The following is a 24956-nucleotide window of genomic DNA, read 5'->3' as shown; positions in this document are numbered from 1 at the left end:
CGCGTTCAATGTTTGCTACTGCCCATCGTGTGGTCACCAGTACAGGTGACAGCTCCGCCAATGCACTGGCATTTTATACCTTGTGTACGCTTTACTACCACCATCTGTATACGTGCATATCACCATGCCATGATTTTTGCCACCTCAATGTATCAAATGCTTTAAATAACATAAACCCAGCTAATTTTATCTATTGTATGATGACAGAGAAATATAGACAACTGTTTACAGCAAACGTATGCATTTCTGTACAGATACATACAATCTCAAGTTTTATAATAGGTTCACAGCTCTAAGTCCAGGTTGGAAACGCAGTCAGAAGCTTCAGCAGACAAATGAGGTCTTCTATTGACCATCTGAGACCTTTGAGGGAACGCCCAACTCTTAATTGATGTACTCTTTCCGTAAGTCACATCCAGAGGAGGGCTGACATCCCCATTGGTGCAGCAGTGCTCCACATCTGCCATATGCAGTTTCAATCTGATTCAGTATGCACCAGTGTCGTCGGGGTAAGTGAAAACCTGCTGGTCACTCACAGCGAGTTTTGGTTAATTGGGGTTGCTTCATGGAACATTGCTCTTGCCATTGACTGTTCCTGGCTTCTTGCACGTTGATGTTAGTGTTCTGCAGGCTGATTTCCGTGCGTCACGACGGTTTCTTAGACTTGAGGCGCTGGGGCTCTAATGATGAAATTTCTGAACGAAATGACTTGATCGTCTTATGGGCGGTGGTGGAATATTAATAAGGTCCGATACCCAAGCCGATGCGTGGTTGTGGAACGAATACACCTCGTGAACAGGTGCACTGCTTGATTGAGCTGTGTGTCTATTATTTCACTGTTAGCGCTGTTTAGCCACGTGGGACAGCAGTTTTCTGCTCTGTGTATGGATGAACTAGAGCTGAGTATATGGGGACGGATGCAGTGGCACCACAGGCGATTTCTGTGAACTTCTGGAGTATATTGGCCCAAGTTTTGATTTCAGCCGCTACATTCCGGAGATGAATTTTGTGTCAGAGACCGGTCTTGGGACACACCCACGTATTTTGGAGTGCTGCAATATTGCAGAGTCATACGTATCTCTAAATGTGATGATATGTTTGTAGTGTGCTTTTTTACTGTATTCTGAGCACTTCGTCGGAGACAGTTATGTTCGAGTGTTCATCCAACGTCTTCAAGTCTGATGTCAGTCTTGCTGCTTCAGGATCCATAAAGCTTTGATCCTGAGTAATCAGAGCAGTATCATCAGCGTAAACAAATTTCCCGGACTTTTGTTTCTGGAAAGTCGTGTGTATACAAATTAACAAGGGTTGGCTCCAAAACAGAATCTAGTGGGATACCATTATATATTTTATTAAGGCAGCTTTTGGATTTCTCTGAGAACACGTGGAAGTATCTATCCAGCATGATGCCAGTTAGAGTGGCTAGTTTCTGACACGAAATGATATTAATGAATTTGAGCGGGAGTTTTTCACTAACCCATCCCAATGAACAGTTAGTGAATTATATACCAGCCACAGAATAAATGATAATTATTAAATAAAGGGGATAGAGTAAGGCAGCGTTTATCCAAATACCAATATACTGAAACATCGATTGACCGAAAGCATTGCAGTCGACAAATTCAGATCTGTGCGCGTGTACCATTTACAAGTTTCCTTGCGCTGAATTGGCCAGTTCGACGGTTTCGCCCACCTTGCCAACCGACATCGCTGCTATTCTGTGTTGATATGTGAACCTTCAGTCGAGAAGTATCGTGGTGCTATTGTGCCATTATCGATGGCACCTAAACGTAAATATGCTAGCACACTTGACAGTGAAGATGGAAACTTGCAGAGTAAAGGGAGATGAAAAGTGAAGAAAACAACATTCAGACACAGAAAAAATCTTGCTGATTTGTAAAGGAGTGTCTGCACCTCAAGAGCCAGTTTGCAGCCAAACCGTTGGGCTGATTAAAGAATCTTCAGGGTTTGAGCAATAATATTTAAGGATAATACTCAAGATTGGCCCTAATGTAACTTTGACCACCCTGGCGATTAAGTATTGACGGACAATGAAATATTTGCCAGTTTCATGGACAACCAAAACCCTTGTGACACCGAGTAACAGCCTACCGACGAAGACCGTGCTCTGAAAGGACCATCCAGTGAGGAAGCGTTTCACTGCCTTGACAGCGCTCTTCCGGTTACTCCAGTCCCCAGAACACGAAGCTGAGTAGTAGCTCCGACATATTTACCAGTTGTGACATTCAACAGAATCTCACACGCAGATTAATGGAGAAAAATTTCCCACTTATCACCCTGCTCCCATCATTCAGCAACAGCTTAAGTTTCATACCTTCTTTTTTTACATTTTCAATCAGTACTACAAACCGAGGGGGGGGGGGGGGGGGGGGGGGACGGTCGAGAAGAGAGGATGTGGTGGTCTAGTAGAGGGTAGAGCACAGAGAGACTCTGGTCCTGCAGATCCTGGTTTTCAAAGCTGGATTTATACTAGTTCCAGTCCGTTCAGGAAGGCCCCAGGTTCACTCAGCCTGGTATCAAATAGGTACTGCGGATCCTTCCTGAGAGGGCGGGGTGACAGGTGGCTGGGGTGAGGACCCTGCCGCACTTCCCCTCTTAGTGCCGCGACGAAGAGAGTCTGAACTGCACCTGCAGTCAGGCCAGTTTCTCCACCACGGACTTGCGTCACTGCCTTAGCTTACCTCAGGGCGGAATAAAAGGAGCGATGTGACTGGATCGTTACAAATTGTTTACATGGACTAAATTGTAATTATTAATCAGTCGCCTTCGAATTATCCACAATACTTAACAAGTATTAACGGAACTAGCAATAAATAAAGTACAAATACCAAATAATCATAGATACAGGCACAGTCACATTGCAGTGATTTAATTTATAGTTTCATACAACTAGCTGAGTATTTGGGGTTGCCTGAGTATGTACTTATTCCAATCTTCTATTAGCCCATCTCCTCTTTCAACCCCTCCCTGTCAATCTCCCCCCCCCCTCTCTGCTCATCTCCTCCATCCCTCTCTCTTTCCACATCCTCCACCCCACACTCCCTGTTACCTCCTCCTGCCCCCCTATATGTCCATTTCCTCCTACCCCTTTCATTGTCCATCTTCTCCTCCTCCTGTCTACGCCCATCTGCATTGCCCCTCCCCCCGCCCCTCTGTCCATATGCTCCTTCACCCTCTGTCCACCTCCCCTCCCCCTCTAACTCCAGCCCCTCCTCCCCTCTCTCTTTGTCCATTTTCATCTGCTTCTGTCTCTGTACATCTCCTCCTACGCCTCTGTCTGCCCACCTGCTAAACCCACATTTTCTGTAGATCTTCTCCTCCCGTCTGTGCCCATCTCCTCTTTCATCCTCTAAGTCCACCTCCACTTCCCCTATCTTTTTGTACATCTCCTACTCCTTCCTATCTCTGTTCATCTCCCCCTCCCCCTCTCTCTGTCCATCTCCTCTTCCCCTGTCTCTGTCCATGTCCTCCTTTCCCCACTCTGTCTGCCCATCTGTTGCTACCCCTTCTCTCTCTACATTATCACCCCCACCCCAAATGAGAAGTTTCTGGTTCTTACCCCCACAGGATCTATTTCGAGATTGTAAGTAATACGTGTACTAAGTTTTGTTGACATTAATCCAGGGGTTTAGGAGGAGTTCCTTAAGCCACTTTGCCAATGTACGCACGTATCACATACATTTCACATGCATTTAACATACTTCACGCATATCTGTACAAATGTTTCATCTGTAACTGTATCGAAATTCGCTTTGCAGTTATGTTTTCAATCAGTACACTGTTTATTACGACATGTCTCCTGAATTTTATGACGTACAGTGACGTAATTTTGCAGGTACGTCCAGTGGTATACATGGATAGTGTATGCGAAATGTGTTATGAATAGATTTAGTATCAAAGAAGTAAAAAATTTAAACGTCATGTTGATGTGGCAGTTTTTCACGCATCTCAGTGTTTATGACGTCATACCTCCTAGACTATGTGTCGTAAAATGGTATTATTTTGCTAGTACATAGAGTGGTATATGTGCATGCTGTCCGCAAAATGAGTCGCCGTACTGGTCCTCTGGGAGCAAGAAACATTTATTTATAATTGACTTGAAATGTTTAAAGGAACTGTTCTTCTGTATGCAAAAGAGACCGTGAAAATATTAATTATGTCACTGAGATGTATGTGAAAAGCAGTATCGATATTGCAGGTTAATCCATGTTTCGGCGTAGCATCAAGCGCCGACACGTCAGCCTGAACGATACAACAGAGAGGGCTGCGAGACGACGTCAGTGACTTATGAACTTGTGTCACTGCTTGCATGGAAATTGTATAAATCTAAGGACACTGATTATTTGCATTTCACCGGTTCGCTGCGACACCTATTTGTAAAAAGACAAAGTTAAGCATTGTCAATTTAATTTACTGTAATCAAATCCACTAATAAGATTTGCTTGAATGTTGTCAGCTCTCCGAGAAAACAGCTTTCTAGGCACCCTATATTAGACGAGTGGGCAGGATCCCACAAGCTATGTCTGAAGAACAATGAAATCAATATAAACAGATTTTCGTAATTATTTTACTCTGTTTCGAATCTTCACATGAGAAAGACGTGGCTGGAGACGTATGTAGCTTGTAACGTATTTCTGGAAAATATGTGCTGTTATTTGTAGCCAAACCACTTATTTCAGTGGCGGTAACATCCATACTCGTGTGAAAATTTAATTGTGAGTTTTTTTCAGAGATTAATGACGTGCGGTGCAGCGCGAGTTGCAATTTGCATTGTTGACCGCCAGTTGCAAGAAGTCAGACCCTTGTTCAAATTAATGCAATATTAAGTAGCGTAAAGCAAAATGGAGAAGATTTACAATTAATTTTTGAGTAAACATACTAAAGTGAAGTTAATTTAATTAATTTTACAAAGAGTCTTGGCGATAGTAAAACATTCTTGTGGTTACAGCTTCACGGTTATCTTTTATTGATATTTTCGCAGTTAGGAAAGTTCTCTGCCCTAAATTGATCATAAGTGCACCAAGAAAAAGGTGTCTCCACGCGAATCCTTGGAAGTATATATAATTATTCATGTGTAAGGACATTCAGTTGCAAACCTAAGATATTTCCAAATTTAAAAGATTAAGGTACTTCACATCCAGCTGTTTCTAACTTATTTTATGTCCATACAGACATTCCAAAGTGTTTATTTATCGGGCACTTCAATACAGAAAGCCTTAATGACACCAAAAATAATAATACTTACCCATGATAAGAAGTTGTGAATATGTTGTGTGTAGCTTTATGTGATCTTACGATGAATTATTAACGACAATAGTATGTACACGCACATGTACACCCAACACAGGAAAAAAATCACTACACTGCGAATACAGTTATCAGTAACGCAATAGTTTTACTGCATGAACATCGAAAATGTTGTAAGCGATATACCTTTCTCCTTTCAACATTTTGTGGGAATTGTCAGCGAGAAAAGTTTCTTAAAGGCTTGAAATTATGTGTAAAATTTGTTCCAAGTCTCTAAGTACTCTCAAAATGGTTCAAATGGCTCCGAGAAATATGAGACTTAACGTCTGAGGTCATGAGTCCCCTAGAACTTAGAACTACTTAAACCTAAGTAACCTATGGACATCACACACATCCATGCCCGAGGCAGGATTCGAACCTGCGACCGTAGCGATCGCGCGGTTCCAGACTGTAGTGCCTAGAACCACTCGGCCACTTCGGCTGGCTAAGTACTCTCATTCTGAAATACTGGATGGATATAATCTGGCTACTTGCGCGTCGTGGGTTCTGCTCCTTTGAAAAGTAGGTGGTTCTTATCCCCATAGCTATCTTTTCAAGACTGTAAGTGATATGTATACCAAGTTTGGTTGAAATCGGTCTAGTAGTTTAAGAGGAAATGTGGAGCATGCATACATTTTTATAATATGTGCGGATCTGCCAAATAAGACAGTAAATTCCTGTGAAAATTCGTGCTTTCTGTAAGCCGAAACATAAATATTTTACTGAGGCTACTAACGCGTTTTCTGTTGTTGGATACCGAGAATTTAATAACTGTCTTGTGGTCACTGCCACACTTGTGAATGTCAGTCAAGAGTTCGTTCACAGCGTCTGTTTACGTACTCGTTTCGAACACGCCGCAGCGATCTGAGAGCTTAGAGAGTACGCGTGCGCTAGTGTGGCAGATGCAGAGTGATTACAAGTTCAGAAATACCGCGCACGTGCCGTCGGAGCGTCACCCTCTCGCTGCTTTCGCGGGATTATAAATAACGCACAAGCGGACGTCGGACGCAATGAGCAGCGGGCGCTGCCTTGAAGGAATGCCCGTTACGACACACTTGGCTGCTCGTCCGACGTATCTGCAGCGTTAAAAGCTGGCCGTCTTTCTCAGCGAGACACGTACTGCCGGCTGAGTCCCGATACCTTACGACACAATTACGCGCTGTGGAAGAAATGACCACAGTCTCAAAAGGTGATACATCAGGAGTATAACGCCGAAGTTAAGTCACTCCAAGCAGAAATGACAGTTAATCAGTTGTTCTGTTCCACCGCCTTTCCTCTCGCAGGTTATTATAAACGCACATTCACAGTTGTTGTATGTTGCTGTCATGCTCTTCAGTCCGATGACTGGTTTGGTGCTGCGTTCCATGCTAGTCCATCCTGTGGAATCATATTCACCTGTGTACAGTTGCTGCAACCCATTCCCACTTGAACCTATATGGTCTCATTAAGCCTTGGACTCCCACACGTCCCACCATAATGAAATAGACTGTCTGATTATTTCCTTTAGCAACACATACTAAGGCACCAAGCAAAATCAATCTTGGGCGCTAATGACCATAGAAGTTTTGCGCCCTAAAACCACAAAAAAAAAGAAAAAAAAACAAGCAAAATCATGGTTTAGAAAACATAAAAAATGTACAATTTTCCTGTATCCGAGGAGAAAAAAGACAATAAAGCTACTAAAGGCAAAAGTTGGTGATATCTGTTTCGTTCGATCATTTTGTAGTACGAGAATATGCTTTGCTGTGCAGCAAACCCAACGCCACTCACTGAACAGTGTAAAGTGGGCATAGATGTAAGAACATTTTAATGGCAGCTGAATGGGTTATTCGTGATTTCCTTTCAGAAAGGCCACAGTTCGTAGTAACTGTAGTAAAGTCATCGAGTAAAACAGAAATCATATCTGATGTTCCCCAAGGAAGCGTTATAGGCTCTCTACTGTTCCTTAATCTTTTAGGAGACAATCTCAGCAGCCCTCTTAGATTATTTGCAGGTGTTGTTGTCATTTACTGTCTAGTAAAGTGATCAGAAGATCAAAAGCAATTGCAAAGTGATTTAGACCAGATATTTGATGAAAAGCGGCAATTGACCCCAAATAATGAAAAGCGTGCGGTCATACAGATCAGCACTGAAAGTAATCCGCTACATTTCGGTTACACAATAAATCACATATGTCTAAAGGCTCTCTATTCAATCTAATTTGTTAGGGATTAAAATTAAGAACAGCTTAAATTGGAACTATCACATAGATACTGTTGAGGGGAGGACAGACTAAAGACTGGATTGTATGGGCAGAACACTTTGAACATGCAGCAAATCCACTAAAGAGACTGCCTACACATCGCATGTCCGACCTCCGCTAGAGTACTGTTCTTGGGTATAGGATCCTTTCCATATAGGGTTGAGGAGATCAAAAACGTTCAGAGAAGGGCAGATCATTTTATATTATCGCGAAATTGGGGGGAGAGTGTATATGGTATGCAAGTTATATAGCATATAGCACTCCGTCTTCTGGCCACAAGTGGCACATCGGGACCATCCGACCGCCGTGTCATCCTCAGATGAGGATTCCGGATAGGTGGGGCGTGTGGTCAGCACACCGCTCTCCCGGTCGTTATGATGGTTTTCTGTGACCGGAGCCGCTACTATTCGGTCGAGTAGCTCCTCAATTGCCATCAAGAGGTCGTTGCCGTAGGCAAGTTAGGATGACAATAATTAAAACGAAGGCGTTTCTCGTTGTGGCGATATCTTTTGCCGAAATTTCAGTCACCGACTTTTTCCTCCGATGTGGAAATATTATGTTGACGCTCGCCAACATAGGGAGAAATGATCATTGTAATAAAATAAGAGAAATCAGAGCTCGCACGGAAAGATTTAAGTGTTCGTTTTCCCCGCTCTGATCGAGATTGGAACGGTAGAGAAAAACTATGAAAGTGGTTCGATGAACCCTCTGCGAACCACATAATTGTGGACTCCCCAGCAGTCAAGTAGGTGTAACTGTAGAGGGTGATGTAAAACAGAAACTGGTGGAATTGTGTTCTGCTTCGGACGCTAACCGTACTAATCACTGGGATGCAGGTGCCAAACCCGTTTTCCTTTTATTTTTCCTTTTTTTTTTTTTTTCAAGTAAAGCTATTTGTCAGTGGATTAACTGTGCTGCAAAGCAGGAGATGAAGCTGTTACGTGTCTGAGGGGCAGAAGCGAGTCAATGGGTCCTCATCAGTCAACAGAGTGGACTTTTCCCCGTAAAGGCTGCAGTAGTGGTGTTGGACAAACAGGAAAACGCAGTAACCTCGAGCTTAGGTAGTTCTGATGTGCAATATACTGTACAGAATCACGTTATGGCCCACCCTGAAACAACCAGAGTATTCTTGTTCATATTAGACACCGTCTGATGAACTCTGCGCAACAACTGTGGCTGCCAGTCATTGCACAATTGCACGAAAGGACATACCACTGTCAGTCTGAGCCAATTTCTGTAATAATTTTTTGAGTCTTTTACTTCATAAACTCAGAACGTGTTCCTGACTCGACCTACAAGAGGTTGCAACCTTACGTGCTGAGAGGTAATGTCTGAAATTTTGTATTCTCGGCATACTCTCGACATTGTGGATCTCGTAGTACTGAATCCCCCAGAGATTTCCTAAATGGAACGTCCTATGCATCTAGATCCAACTACCATTACTCGTTCAAAGTCTTTTAATGCCCGCTGCGAGGCATAACCACGTCGGAAACTTTTCCATATGAACAAATGACAGTTTCGCCAATGCACTGCCCTTTTATTTCTCGTGTACGCGATACTACCGCTGTCTGTGTGTGCATCTCACTAGTCATAACTTTTGTCACCTCAGTGTTTCCACCAATCAAAAACAATAAAATATTGATGTTTATTGGTTGAGAACGGCAGATGATGCACAAAATTTGTGACCAGGTGACTGAATTTGCACGTGGTGTTTTTTTTTTTTTTTTTTTTTTTTTTTTTTTTTTTTTTTTTTTTTTTTTTTTTTTTTTTACAGATGTGGCCAATCTCGTGATCTAACAACCATGCTACGATTATTACTAAGCATCACATCAGTACTGTTTCCAGTTTCGAAGTCAATTTGTGGTTTGTTTTGGTATTGTCTCTGATCACCCTTACCTGATCTGTCCATGTGTGTTACACAGACGGTCACAGCCATGGCAGGCCACCCAAAATACGCCCAGAATGGGGATAAGCATATCGAAGTGCAATTTTGGCTGAGGTTTACTGTGAATTTCCTGACGTACACAAGTAACTGCGACGCTAACTTTCTTTTTTAGTGGAACCATACACTTTGCTAGTGTCAAATTTCAGCTTACTAGAAGTATATATTTGTCAATACCGAAACTTCATCTGTAAACCAAATATGCAAAGAAACGCTGAATCCCTTTACAATCTCTGCAGACAAATTTGGGAAAACTGTAATCGCTTTTGAACGGCATTGTCACGAAGCATTTCATGGAGAACTATGAGGAAGAAATGAATTTTATTGGAACGTAGTTTTCACGGAAGACTAACGTAGCTGATCCCAATCACACAACTGAGCTGCTTCTTAGTGAATCGTGGACTGTGTTGTGTGTTGCAGCAGCTGACGCGTTTGTAGCACTTCCCTCAGCAGTTGCTGTCCTTCTCATTGTGTTGCGTGACAGTTTATTCCCAACCTGTTTTGTAACCTGCTTTATAATTTCATATGCAGATCCCAATAGTCGCTCAACTCATATCACTAATGCTGCATGACTACAAGCAACTATCACTACTGCCAATCATTGCGGTTCTGATTTTTCCACAACTCCTTTGCTCTTGGTATGGCGAGGGAGTCTTGAAATTATTACCGACTTGGGGATTTTAGTTGGATCCCAAAAGGGAGTTATCACTTGGCGGAACGAATAATCGTAAAGTTGTTTCCTGCTGAAAGCCATTTTCCATACAGGTATAGAGCAGAGCAGGGCAGACTGCCATCCCAGCCCAGCAGGAGCATGGGATGAGGACGGGCAGTGCACCATAAAACTGCATTATGCCAGAAGTTAAAGGGATTATTTTTAGCTGCGGTAAGAACGTAAAGGACAGGAGAGAACATGAAGCCAGACGGTTTGGGAGCAGCCTGATAAGCCCAGTGAAGGCAGCTAGAAGGTTTGTTCAAATTTTAGTAAGGGGTTCTCTGGCTGGCTCATAGTAGTTGTTTCGGTAGCAGGGTTGAGTTCCCATGCGCATAGACATGGGCGTCTTCTGGTTGACCATCGCTGAAAATCTGTCATGTAGTGGGAGAGGTTAATCGCCTTCTTCCCACGCCAAGAGAGGAACATACCTTACTGGTTAACTCCGAGAAAATCCCCAAGCGCAGGAAAACGTTAAACTTCTTAAAACATCTAAAGCAGGCTTTTGAGAAGAGTGGGTAATCTAGTAAGGAAATAAATAGAGTTTGGCGACCGAATAACAGGAGGCCTAAGAACAACGATAGGACACGGTTTCTCTACCATTCATCAAAAAGGTAACGGATCAACTCAGCAAGATTTTAAGGAAACATAACGTTCGACCGATTTTCAGACCAACTGAGAAAATAGTGTACGTATGGTAGGGTCTACATTGGAACTACAAAGAGAAATGAGAATATACGGTTGAAGGAACATAAAAGTCTTTACCGACTAGGGAAAACAGACAAGTCAGCCGTCGCGGAACATGCTCTTCAGCCGGGTGATCACGTTGTGAAATTTTCGGAAACTGAAGTTTTATGTGCTATGACGAATTATTATCCACGGCTATATAGAGAAGCCATCGAAATATATAAACATGGGGATAATTTTAGCAGAAAAGAAGCCATGAAACTCAGCGATATGTGGACAGTGGCTCTACAGAATCGATGAGAAGTTTGTATCTTTATCGTACTATGATCGATAGCTAAATATTATCTTTGACCTCTGCTATCACGTGAAATGCAGAGCACGCCCACTTTCCACGGTATTTAGACCGCTCTTCGACGTCCAACTCGTCAGTCGGCAAGACTCAGCACAACCAGGAGCACTTCCGAAGATGCCCAACGTAGCTTTGGATGAAACGTCAGGGATAGTGGAGTTCCATGGACCACGACCATACAAACCGGAAGAATTCTCGGCAGCTGAAACATCCGGTCGTGAGAGCCTTCATTGTATGACTTCTTTATTAAATTATCATTGATCGGAACTCGCAAGGTCTGTTGCCATTGGCTGGAAAGATTCTGACGCTAGCAGAACCACTTAAGTTTAGTAGAGAAAAATTAGAGAAGACATCTGCTTCATGAAGACCAAAGAGAAAACACTTCTCCTTAGGCTGCAACAGATTTCACATCCAGACGTTATGGTAATACGTTTGGTCTTACAGCTGGCGAGCGAGAGTCTCCGACATAAAGCAGAATACAGAGGCCAAGGTAAACTTTACAGCTACTACGTCTGCATCTACATAGATAAACCGCAAGCCACCATACGGTGCGTGGGGGAAGGTACCCTGTTTCGCTCACAAATAGAGTGAGGGAAGAACAGCAGTCTGTACGCCTCCGTGATATTGTGGTATTCAGTCCAGAAACTGGTTAGATGCAGCTCTCCATGCTACTCTATCCTGTGAAAGCTTCTTCATCTCCCAGTACCTACCTCTTCCTTCTGAATCTGCTTAGTGTATTCATATCTTGGTCTCCCTCTACGATTTTTACCCTTCACACTGCCCTAGAATACTAAATTGGTGATCCCTTGATGCCTCAGAACATGTCCTACCAACCGATCCCTTCTCCTAGTCAAGTTGTGCCACAAATTTCTCTTCTCCCCAATTCTATTCAGTACCTTCTCATTAGTTATGTGATTTACCCATCTAATCTTCAGCATTCTTCTGTAGCACCACATTTCGAAAGCTTATATTCTCTTCTTGTCTAAACTATTTATCGTCAACATTTCACTTCCATACATGGCTACACCCCATACAAATACTTTCAGAAACGACTTCCTGACACTTAAATCTATACTCGATGTTAACAAATTTCTCTTCTTCAGAAACGCTTTCCTTGCCATTGCCAGTCTACATTTTATATCCTCTTTACTTCGACCACCATCAGTTATTTTGCTCCCCAAATAGCAAAACTCATTTACTCCTTTAAGTGTCTCATTTCCTAATCTAATTGCCTGAGCATCACCCGATTTAATTAGACTGCATTCCATAATCCTCATTTTACTTGTGTTGATGTTTATCTTATATCCTCCTTTCAAGACACTGTCCATTCCGTTCAACTGCTCTTCCAGGTCCTTTGGTGCCTCCGTATGAGCCCTAATTTCTCGTATCTTATCTTCGTGGTCCTTACGCGCAATGTATGTTGGCGGCAGTCAGCTTCAAAAGCCGGATCTATAAATTTTCTCGATAATGTTTGTCGAAAAGAATTTCGTCTTCCCTCCAGCAATCCCCATTTGAGTTCCCGAAGCATCTCCGTAACACTTACGTGTTAATCGAACTTCCCGATAACAAATCTAGCAGGCCCGCCTCTGAACTGCTTCGATGTCTTCCTTTAATCCGACCCGGTATGGGCCCCAAACACTCGAGCAGTACTCAAGGACAGATCACACCAGCTTTCTATATGCTGTCTCCTTTACAGGTAAACCACTCTTCCCTAAAATTTTTCCAATGAACCAAAGTCAACCATTTGCCTTCCCTGCCATAGTTCTCACTAACTTTTTCTATCTCAAATCGCTTTTTACAACTTACACCCAGGCATTAAAACAACTTGACTGTGTCAAGCAGGACACTAGTAATACTGTATCCGAACATTACGGGTTTGATACTCCTACTCAATCGCATTAACTTACATTTTTCCACACTTAGTGCTAGCTGACACTCATCGCAACAACTGAAAGCTTTGTCTAAGTCGTTCCGTATCTTCCTACAGTCACTCAACTTCGACACCTTACCGTACAATACGGAATCATCAGCAAACAATCGCAGATTGCTGCCCACCTGACAACCAAATCATTTATGTATATTAGAACATTAGTGGTCCTATCACACTTCCCTGCGGCATTCCTGGCGGTACAATTGTCTCTGACGAACACTTCCTGTCGACGATAACATACTGGGTTCTATTACTTCACAAATCTTCGAGCCACTCACATATCTGTGAACTTATTCCATTTGCTCATACCTTCGTTATCAGGCTACAATGGGGCCCCGTGTCAAATGATTTCCGGAAATCCAGAAACATGGAATTTGTCTGTTGCCCTTCATCCATTGTTCGCAGTATATCATGAGAGAAAAGGGCCTGGTTTCTAAAACAATTCTGATTCGTGGACGTAAGCTCCTCAGTCTCAAGAAAGTTTATTATATTCGAACTGAGAATACTTTCAAGCATTCTGCAGCAAAGAGAAGTTAGGGTTATTGGTCTCTAATTTTGCGAGACCGTTCTTTTACCTTTCGTATACACTGGAGTCACAGCGCTTTTTTCCAGTCGCTTGAGACTTTGAGCTGGCCGAGAGATTCACGGTGAATGCAATCTAGGTGAGGGGCCAATGTCGTAGAGTACTCTTTGTAGAATCGAACTAGAATTCTATCCGGACTTGGTGATTTATTTACTTTCAAATCTTTCAGTTGTTTCTCTACGACAGATACGCTTATTACCATTTAGTCTATACGGGAGCCCGTCCGATGGTCAAATGACGATATATTTGTACTATTCTGCCTTGTGAACGATTTCTTCAATGTGAAATTTAAAACTTCGGCTTTCGTTTTGATATCTTCAGCTGCACATCAGACTGATCAACAAGGAACGGAATCTAAGACTTATAACCGCGTAGCGGTTTTACATACCACGAGAATTTTTTCGGGTTCTCTGCCAGTTTTTTTGCTAAGCTGTGACGGAAGTAGTTGTTGTATTCTTCGCGCTCAGATCTTTTCACAGACGCACGAGTCTCTACTAACTTTCGCTTGTCGTCTTTTATGAGCTCCCTTCTGAACCGAGAGTGCAACAGCCTCTGCTTCCTACTACTGCAGCTGTCTTCTATTCTTGCACAGCTGAAGAGTAACAAACATGGATCGTCATTGTAGCCACCGAGACAAGGCGAGCGCGAAGTCAGTTAATTAGCATCAGGGCTTCGTTTCGCATATCTGATTTTAACATCAACTAGTTGCACCTATCATATACTTAGGCGAGAGCATTAGTGTTCATTCATGCTTTTCTTCTGACTTTGCTTCAAATCACTAATCTTTTCCGCAATCATTGGCCATATGCTTGACATAGTTTTACATCGTTGTTTTATCCATCCACCTACCTGTGCCAAGGAAATATTTCGTATTTGCAATCCCTTGTTCGATTATTTAATGTTTGTAATTTTCATTCAGCGGGTAAGGCATTGCGATGTGTTTTTGCAATCAGCCAGATTGTTATAGTGATCATTAGTTCCCTTTCACAGTTTGATGGACCCATTATTATCTGGACCACGCCCAGTACTTTTCGCTTAATACGAGTCGTTATCCATCGTGTGACCTTGTTTCCTTTAAATTAGCGTGGTATTATGGGGATCTTTCCATCGCTGTAGAGACAGGGTCAGTAGTATCTCATGGGTATGCTCAATCAACACCTCATAGTTGGCGTATTTCATTCTTTACGCTTCCATCTCCTCGAAATTATTTTATCATGCTGGCAAAGACATATCCTGAAGAACACTCATGACCAGGATACCATCTTTCAGCATAAAACTGCACAGCTGTTCTAACAATTCGGCAGCGTTCTCCAGAATGGGAATATCCTCTTTTTCGACATTCATATATACTGTGAAAGTGTAGAAGCTTCATGAACAAGCTATGTCGACTTTAGGAGCACAGGTAGAACACACACACCGTAACTGAGTCACGCGTCTGTTTAATATTTGGTACAGTAGGGCAATGTCCATGTCGAGAAAACTTCCAGAGTGATCTTGTAGACAGTGTGCGACTATTCACGTACGCGAAGGAGTAATGAGTTAAGGATGCGACATCCTTAAAATTAATTTTGTCAGCAGGTACTGAAGGTTACTCCATTTGGATGGTTTCTGCCTGCTGGATGTGCATTGCTGTCTTTCAAATAGAAGCCGTCGCCGCAAAGCAATGCACAATGTTTTGTAGTACCACGTCCCGATACCGCACAACCTTCAAATCACCTGCGACAGCGTTTAGAGCTGTCTGACATCCAAACACAATCGCTGTTCACGACCCACATACACTCCTGGAAATTGAAATAGGAACACCGTGAATTCATTGTCCCAGGAAGGGGAATCTTTATTGACACATTCCTGGGGTCAGATACATCACATGATCACACTGACAGAACCACAGGCACATAGACACAGGCAACAGAGCATGCACAATGTCGGCACTAGTACAGTGTATATCCACCTTTCGCAGCAATGCAGGCTGCTATTCTCCCATGGAGACGATAGTAGAGATGCTGGATGTAGTCCTGTGGAACGGCTTGCCATGCCATTTCCACCTGGCGCCTCAGTTGGACCAGCGTTCGTGCTGGACGTGCAGACCGCGTGAGACGACGCTTCATCCAGTCCCAAACATGCTCAATGGGGGACAGATCCGGAGATCTTGCTGGCCAGGGTAGTTGACTTACACCTTCTTGAGCACGTTGGGGGGCACGGGATACATGCGGACGTGCATTGTCCTGTTGGAACAGCAAGTTCCCTTGCCGGTCTAGGAATGGTTGAACGATGGGTTCGATGACTGTTTGGATGTACCGTGCACTATTCAGTGTCCCCTCGACGATCACCAGTGGTGTACGGCCAGTGTAGGAGATCGCTCCCCACACCATGATGCCGGGTGTTGGCCCTGTGTGCCTCGGTCGTATGCAGTCCTGATTGTGGCGCTCACCTGCACGGCGCCAAACACGCATACGACCGTCATTGTCACCAAGGCAGAAGCGACTCTCATCGCTGAAGACGACACGTCTCCATTCGTCCCTCCATTCACGCCTGTCGCGACACCACTGGAGGCGGGCTGCACAATGTTGGGGCGTGAGCGGAAGACGGCCTAACGGTGTGCGGGACCGTAGCCCAGCTTCATGGAGACGGTTGCGAATGGCCCTCGCCGATACCCCAGGAGCAACAGTGTCTCTAATTTGCTGGGAAGTGGCGGTGCGGTCCCCTACGGCACTGCGTAGGATCCTACGGTCTTGGCGTGCATCCGTGCGTCGCTGCGGTCCGGTCCCAGGTCGACGGGCACGTGCACCTTCCGCCGACCACTGGCGACAACATCGATGTACTGTGGAGACCTCACGCCCCACGTGTTGAGCAATTCGGCGGTACGTCCACCCGGCCTCCCGCATGCCCACTATACGCCCTCGCTCAAAGTCCGTCAACTGCACATACGGTTCACGTCCACGCTGTCGCGGCATGCTACCAGTGTTAAAGACTGCGATGGAGCTCCGTATGCCACGGCAAACTGGCTGACACTGACGGCGGCGGTGCACAAATGCTGCGCAGCTAGCGCCATTCGACGGCCAACACCGCGGTTCCTGGTGTGTCCGCTGTGCCGTGCGTGTGATCATTGCTTGTACAGCCCTCTCGCAGTGTCCGGAGCAAGTATGGTGGGTCTGACACACCGGTGTCAATGTGTTCTTTTTTCCATTTCCAGGAGTGTACTTGCTGGAGTCGAAGGACTCCGCGCCTTCGACGCCCGGCCGCCTTCTTACTGTTCTGCAACAGCTATCAGGAGTAAGGCAAATCGTGCCGACTGAAACCGATACGTTTGATCCAGGTTCTACTCCACGTGCTGTGACCATCGTGTCGTGCAGCGCGACGCTGGGGATTTTGTTTTGCTGAGGAGAAGCTGACCGCTCTCGATTCTACAGCTGCATCTACATAGATACTCCACAAGCCACCATATGGTGCCTAGTGGAGGGTACCCCTACCACTACTAGTCATTTCCTTTGCTGTTCCACTTGCAAATAGAGCAAGGGAGAAACGACCGTGCACATGTATCCGTAAGTGCACTAATGTCTCGTATCTTATCTTCGTGGTCCTTAGGCGCAATGTATGTTGGAGGCAACAGAATCGTTCTGCAGTCAGCTTCAAACTCCGGTTCTCTAAAGTCGCTCAGTAGTGTTCCCCCCGAAAAAAAAGTCGCCTTCCCTCCAGAGATTCCCATTTGAATTCCCGAAGCGTCTCCGTAATACTTGCGTGTTGTTCGAACGTAGTAGCAACAAATCTAGCAGCCCGCCGCCGAATTTCTTTGATGTCTTCCTTCAATCCGGTCTGATGGGTATCCGAAGCACTTGAGCAGTACTCAAAAATGGGTGGCATTAGTGTCCTGTAAGCGGTCTCCCTCACAGCGCAGTATCATTGAAGGAGGTATAGAGGAGAGTGTGGTTGGGATTACCCCATTTCACTACTACCATCCTTACGTCATTATAACGCCCCTGTTGTTAACAGATAAAGGATTGCACCATATTCTAAGAGTGAATTAAAAATTAAAATAACTTTTCCAATCTCCGTCAGTGTATGCTTCGCTATATTAAAGGTAACATTGTACGGTGTCAGAAATGATCAAATGAATATGTTACGCAAATATACGAATGTAAGAAAAAAGTAAGTGGCGCTAAATAATGAAATTAGAAAACTAAAAATTGGTCAGAATATGCAAAAGTATGGCACAACTAAAACTTACAAGTCTCAACTAGGTCACAGAAATATTTTGGTCAAAATCGTTGTTTATACGAAAAATTAAAGGTGTCAAATTTTGGACTCAGAAAGATGAAAAATCGTATGTAGTCTCAGTTTGATATAAAAACAGGAACCTAACGACACCAATAAGCTACCTCTATTAGTTTTCAAGTTAATTGCCAAAAACCAAATTTGTAATAAAAACATCCTTATTCATAATAGATTAAGTGTCATTTGTATCTGTAATATAAAGTTTTAATTACAGCACTCGATGAAATTTGCACTATAAAAAAGCTGTACCAAGTTTCAAGACTGTACTGTGAATAATAATAATAATCATAATAATTACATGGAATCTAAAAAGAGACAGTTCAGAAGTCATGTGCTACTTTTGGTTCCATTTTAAAAAATTTAGCGGGCAAAGTTTAAATGCAGACGAACTATAACTTTTTCAGTAACTAAAACTAACTTAACTCTTTTTATATAAAAATTAGGACTATTTTAAATTGTTGAACGACAGACGTATTGATTAATACGTGTCTGAGGAGGGCGCAATTTAGACGCTAATACTGAAATAAGCCTTTAATTATTTTTAATTATTTAAACACTGACCCTCAGAATTTTTCCTTACAAAGGCAACTCAAACTTAACCTATTCATTTATTACCCACAAAATACAAGCCCAACGCAATCTAACTGCTATACAATGATAACACGACTTCCAAAAATTAACACGAGAGAATGGCCCTGAATTGCAAGAAATCCTAACAATAATAAAAGTCCAAAAAGATATGAAATTAAAGAAATATGAAACTACCTCCAACTCTATTAATTGCCTAAGCTCGTTTCAATCACGAACCCCATTTTGTTATAAGTCGCTTACCTCACATAAAATATTCATAACACGAACTACAGGGATTACAGCAAGCAGCAACTACAGCCAGCTAAATAAAAAGATTCTAACCACTATATACTCTAACTACTAGGAGGCATATGGTTAGCAAAAGAAAGATTTTGTTGAAGAGCAAACAACATATTTAGAAAATTTACCTTATTCATGTGACATCCAATTCTAAAAATTATATAGTTGTCAGTAATTCCACAACTCAGGCATCACCAACAACATTCATCCTCATTTTACATTTCCTTACGTCTCACCTTACAATGCATGTCCTACCAATAAAGAGTCTCCACTAAGAATAAGCATGTCCATACACTTCTCTAACCACTCGCCAATGCTAGTCCGCTCAACCACAGAATCTCTTGCCGAGGGCGCAGAGCTCTGCCAGCGATATTAACACAGTCTATAGCGCTGCCAACATACAAACAGGCTACTTACAATACGTGTGCATAAGGCGGCTGATAGCAGATGATCTGTTTGGCAGTCTGCTGCGCCCATATATATACGACCAGAGAGGCAGTAAAAGCGACAGTTCGCACCGAGATATCGATTTGTTCACATCAAACGCCTGCGTCACTGTGCTTCAGACGACGTCAGAGCTGAAAGGACTTGAAGGCATTTTCGGTAAAAGTAGGAAGCGAATTTGCGAGGAGTGTACACTGTCCTGGATCGCTTACAGTTCATGGAGGTAACTGTTTGTGTGCCGTCCGTAATGCTGACAAAAGTGGCGAGATTATTTCCCACTTTTCAGGCGAGCAATTAAGTTTTGGTGATTAGAAGTCAGGGCGATAGATCATTTTACTTGGAACTTCTTGTTTAGGTCGCCTTTGAACTGTTGATACTGCTGTTTCCGATAGGGATATTATTATTATCATCAGGGATACTATTATAGATTGTGTTTGCGAACTTTTACTGATTATATCAGTAAGTTAAAACTCAAAACTTTTACTTATAGTCATAGTTACTGATCGCGCTGAGTAAACAGCAATAAGGAACTTTTTTCATTCAGTGACGTCAAAGAGTAATGTGGACTTACAGACTGGAAATTATGGTCAGTATGTTCTCTATCGCTTTCTGGCTGACCGCAAAAATAGTTTTCAGGCTGTTGTAAACGGCAAAGATGAGTGTAAAGCAAGCACGGACAATTTAAGTGTCATTTCGTGACGACACAATGAGATATTTACCCACCGCCTCATACACATTTTCCCAAAGTTCTCCCAATTAACCAAAGTGAACAATTAGCTTTCCCAATTACAAAGGGCGTCCAAAAAATTTTGCCCTCGTCTCTAATTTTTTTATTTTTTGCAGAAGGAAAATGTTTTTTTTGTGAACATACTTGGAACATTTAGCTATACCTTGAGCCTACTGATCGTAGCCTCCATCAGCTGTGACGCATCTGGCCAAAGTTCTTTCCATGATGTAAATGCACTTTGGTAAAATTCTGGGGATTGACTTTTACAGCACCGCTTGACACAGGAAATATGGTCTTTCTCACTAGCAAATGCTTTACCGCCCAGGTGGACCTTCAGACGACCAAAGAGGTAAAATCAGACGGAGCCAAGTTCGGACTGTAGGGAGGATGAGGAACAATTTTCCAACCCATTTTCATGATTTTCTCCTGCGTCATAAGGACTGTATGGTCTTTGGCATTGGCATGGTGTAGTCTGATGAGCTGACCCTGAAGCTGTGGTCTATGGGTCTTGATGGCACGTCTCGGCTTGTCCAATGACAAACAGTAATGGTTCCGGTTAATTGTGGAGCTAGGTTCCAAAAAGTCAATGAAAATGACACCACATTGATCCAAGAAGAAGGAGGCCATCACCTTTTGGCCTTCTGTTCATGAAAGTCTTGGTTTCTTCTTCCGTGGGGAACCCGGATGACGCCACTCCATGGATTGTGTTTTGCTCTCTGGTTCGGACAAAAACAACCATGTTTCATCCTGGGTAATGACGCCGTCAAAACACTGTTTCCACACTTCAGTAAAGTTTTCATAAGACCCTCGCACACATTATTCCTCATCATTTTCATTTCCCTAGTCAATAATCTAGGCACCCAACGTGCACAGATTTTTCTGTACTCAAGTGACAGTGACAGTGATACCACATTACCCAATGACAAACGAGTCATTTCAGCAAGCTGTCGTGTCGTCACACATCTGTCATTTTGGATGATTTGATCAATGGTCTCCTTATTCACATCACTCACTGCCGTCGATGGTCTACCGCATCGTGGATCGTCCAGAGGAGAGAAATCACCTTTTTTAAACCTCTGAAACCACCGCTGGATAGTGCTGCGATCCACTTTGTCATCCCCATAAACAGGGAGCAACTTCCTGTGTATCGATGTGGCGAGTCATCACCGGTCTTGAGGGGGAGCTCCATGACCGACCATTGTCGCAACCTGACATCCATTTCAAGGTCCATTATGGCTCACCTGTAAATAAAAGAAATACTTTTATGTACCAACTTATGGCTAAATGTTCCAGGTATGTTCACAAAAAGTATCATTCTCCTCCTGCAAAAAATAAAAAAAATTAGAGACGACAGTGCAAAACTTTTTGAACGCCCTTTGTTCAATCCATACACGTTCGTTCCATTTCATATCGCTTTGCAACATTACACGTAGATGTTTAACCAACGTGACTGTGTCAAGGATGGAACGACAGCTTTGTTTTTCCTACTCATCTGCATCAACTTACATTTTTCTACATTTAGAATAAGCTGCCATTCATCGCACCAACTACAGATTGTCTCTAAGTCATCTTGTATACTCGTACAATCACTCAACGATGACACCGTCGCGTACACCACAGCATCATCAGGAAACAGCCACAGATTGTTGATCACCCTGTCAGCGACATCATTTATGTATACAGAGAACCATGACGGTCCTGTCACATACCCCTGGGGCACTGCTGACGATACCCTTGTCTCTGATGGACACTCGCGTCGATGACAACGTACTGGGTTCTGTTACTTAAGAAGTCATCGAGCCACCCACATATCAGAGAACCTACTTCGTATGCTCGCACCTTCATTAAGGCTCTGCAGTGGGGGACCGTGTCAAATGCTTTTCGGAAATCTAGGAACATAGTATCTGCCTTTTGTCCTTCATCCATCGTTCACAGGATATGTTATGAAGGGCACGGTGAGCTTCGCACGAGCGATGCTTTGCGAAACTATGCCGGTTCGTGAACAGAAGCTTTCAAATCTCGAGGAAATTCATTATATTCGAACCGAGAATATATTCAAGAACTCTGCAACAAACTATTGTTAAGGAAACTGGTCTGTAATTTTGCTGGACCGTACCTTTACGCTTGTTACACTACTGGCCATTAAAATTGCTACACCAAGAAGTGCAGATGATAAACGGGTATCCATTGGACAAATATATTGTACTAGAACTGACATATGATTACATTTTCACGTAATTTGGGAGCATAAATCCTGAGAAATCAGTACCCAGAACAACCACCTATGGCCGTAATAACGGCCTTGATACGCCTGGGCATTGAGTCAAATAGAGCTTGGATGGCGTGTACAGGTACAGCTGCCCATGCAGCTTCAACACGATACCACAGTTCATCAAGAGTAGTGACTGGCGTATTGTGACGAGCCAGTTGCTCGGTCACCATTGTCCAGACGTTTTCAATTGGTGAGAGATCTGGAGAATGTGCTGTCCAAGGCAGCAGTCGAGCATTTTCCGTATTCAGAAAGATCCGTACAGGCGTTGTTGATCGTATTCTATGACTAATAGTCAGATCTTCAATGTTATGTGTGACATGATAGTGGTAAAAGGTGAATAAGTCACTGTGCTCTGCACCTATTTAGCTGACACCATCCCATGTTGAAAACCTTTCATCTTGTAAAGTGACAAAGCAAGCACGGTTAAGCTTGAAATGACGCTTCGTTCACAGACTTAACACTATGCACAATGTACTGTCCCGTTCCCGTTTGGAAACAAAGCGTGCCCTATGGACTTGCATTGGGAATTAAGCCTTAATTTGATCACCATTACAAGGGTTGGTGAGTATAGTGATATCCCGTGGTAAAAATGGTTATGAGAAAGAGGATTTAAATTGAAGAGAGAGAGAGGAAAGAGAGGGGAGGTAGGATCTTGCAAAACTTCCTTTTTTTTCCTCTTTATTTCCAAATGTTTACCTGTCGTGGTATCGGCTCTGCTGTTTTCAAGATTTGGAAAATTTATTTTATTTGACTTCGTGGACGGATACCCTTCGTGTCGTACAGTGGTCAGTTATCACAAAAAAATACGAGGAGCGTTCGGTAAGTAATGCAACAAATTTTTTCCTCGTCCAGTTTCGGTTGATAAAATGCTGGATTTCTTGTGGGACAGGGTGGAATTTCCCCCTTCGGCCCCTTTAGTTTCATGAACTTCCGATAGGTGGCAGCGCTGTATCTACCCTTCAAAATGGCGTCTGTAACGGAGGTCTGTTCCAAGCAGAGAGCTGTCATTGCTTTTCTTTTGTCCGTCCCCGGTAGCTGAGTGGCCAGATATGTGGCGGTGTTTCCGTAAATGCCGGCACGGTAGCTCAGCGTGTTCGGTCAAAGGGATGCGTGCTCGCTGTAATAAAAAAGACTGCGTCAAAGAATCGACGATTAACTTGACCAAGCACAACTAAAAATATCAAACCAAACGAATTAAAAGAAAAAAAGATGGTCAGCGCTACAGAATGTCAATCCTAAGGGCCCGGGTTCGATTCCAGGCTGGGTTGGAGATTTTCTCCGCTCAGGGACTGGGTGTTGTGTTGTCCTAAACATCATCATTTCATCCCCATCGACGCAGAAGTCGCTGAAGTGGCGTCAAATCGAAAGACTTGCACCTGGTGAACGGTCTACCCGACGGGAGGCCCTAGTCACACGACATTTCATTTATTTTGGAGGATCGAAGATGTTTATAAGCACATGCAGAATGTCTACGGAGACCTGGTACTGAACAAAAGCGCGTCGAGTTGTTGAACGAGGTGTCTGTCTCATTGCAAGTAAGTCCAAACCTGTTCGATCTCCTGCGTGTTGGTGGCCGCACACCGCTGTGACTCGTTTCCAAAGTCGGAACGTGCGGACCTTCTCATTCCAAGTGACTGACGGATCAGAATCAAACACCTGCTGCACAACTGGACGTCTCTCTTGATAGTTCAAAAATGGCTTTGAGCACTATGGGTCATCAGTCCCCTAGAACTTAGAACTACTTAAACCTAACTAACCTAAGGACATCACACACATCCATGCCTGAGGCAGGATTCGAGTCTGCGACCGTAGCGGTCGCGCGGTTCCAGACTGTAGCGCCTAGAACAGCTCGGTCACTCCGGCCGGCTCTCTTGATAGTGCCGAGACACTTGTCCACCAGTTGTGGTACTCAAAGGCATGTCCCCGATGGGTCCCTTGACACATAGTGTAAGACCATAAAGAGCAACGAAGTACCATCTGTTTGGCCCAGTGGAGAATGCACCCCATGGGAAGCAGTGTGTAGATGATGTGGAGGTCACTGAGGTAGCAAGACGTTGGCTCCGACGGCGACGAGTAGTGTGGGACCATGCTGGCATACAGACTCTCCCAGTAAGGTGGCGTATTGCATCCCACTGAACGGAGATTACGTTCAAAACCTGGGGTTTATAGCCAAAAAGGGTGGGAAATAATATGTTGTATTGGAATCCGGAATAAAACCAACCTGAATTCAGAAAAGAAGTGTTGCATTTCATACTGAACGCCGTTCATAATTTCATGTAGTCCAGCGACCGTGTGGACGTCTTTCAATTGGAAGACACTCTGGTGTCTCGCGTGCTCCTGAACTCCCGCATGTATCCAAACAGGGTTAGGAAACTGAAAGTTTAACGAGGAATCCGAACCAGGTGTCGATTCTGGTGACTCGCCACAGCACTACAAGGAGGAGGCTACGTTTTCGGCAGACTGAAAATTTCCTCGGTTCGGCAGAAATTCGACTGTGCAACGTCTGGATTGCCTGGCGCTGCCGAGTCAACAGTTCTCAGTTAACCTAAGGGTAGAAAGTCACGTGCGCCAAATGTCAGTTAATCGTGCAAACTTTGTTGTGTCTCTTTTTGCGACGGTTGT

Source organism: Schistocerca americana, chromosome 6 (genome assembly GCF_021461395.2).
Source record: "Schistocerca americana isolate TAMUIC-IGC-003095 chromosome 6, iqSchAmer2.1, whole genome shotgun sequence".
In the NCBI taxonomy this organism is placed as follows: domain Eukaryota; kingdom Metazoa; phylum Arthropoda; class Insecta; order Orthoptera; family Acrididae; genus Schistocerca; species Schistocerca americana.
The sequence above is the reverse complement of the archived record's forward strand: the minus strand, read 5'-3'. Positions refer to the sequence as shown.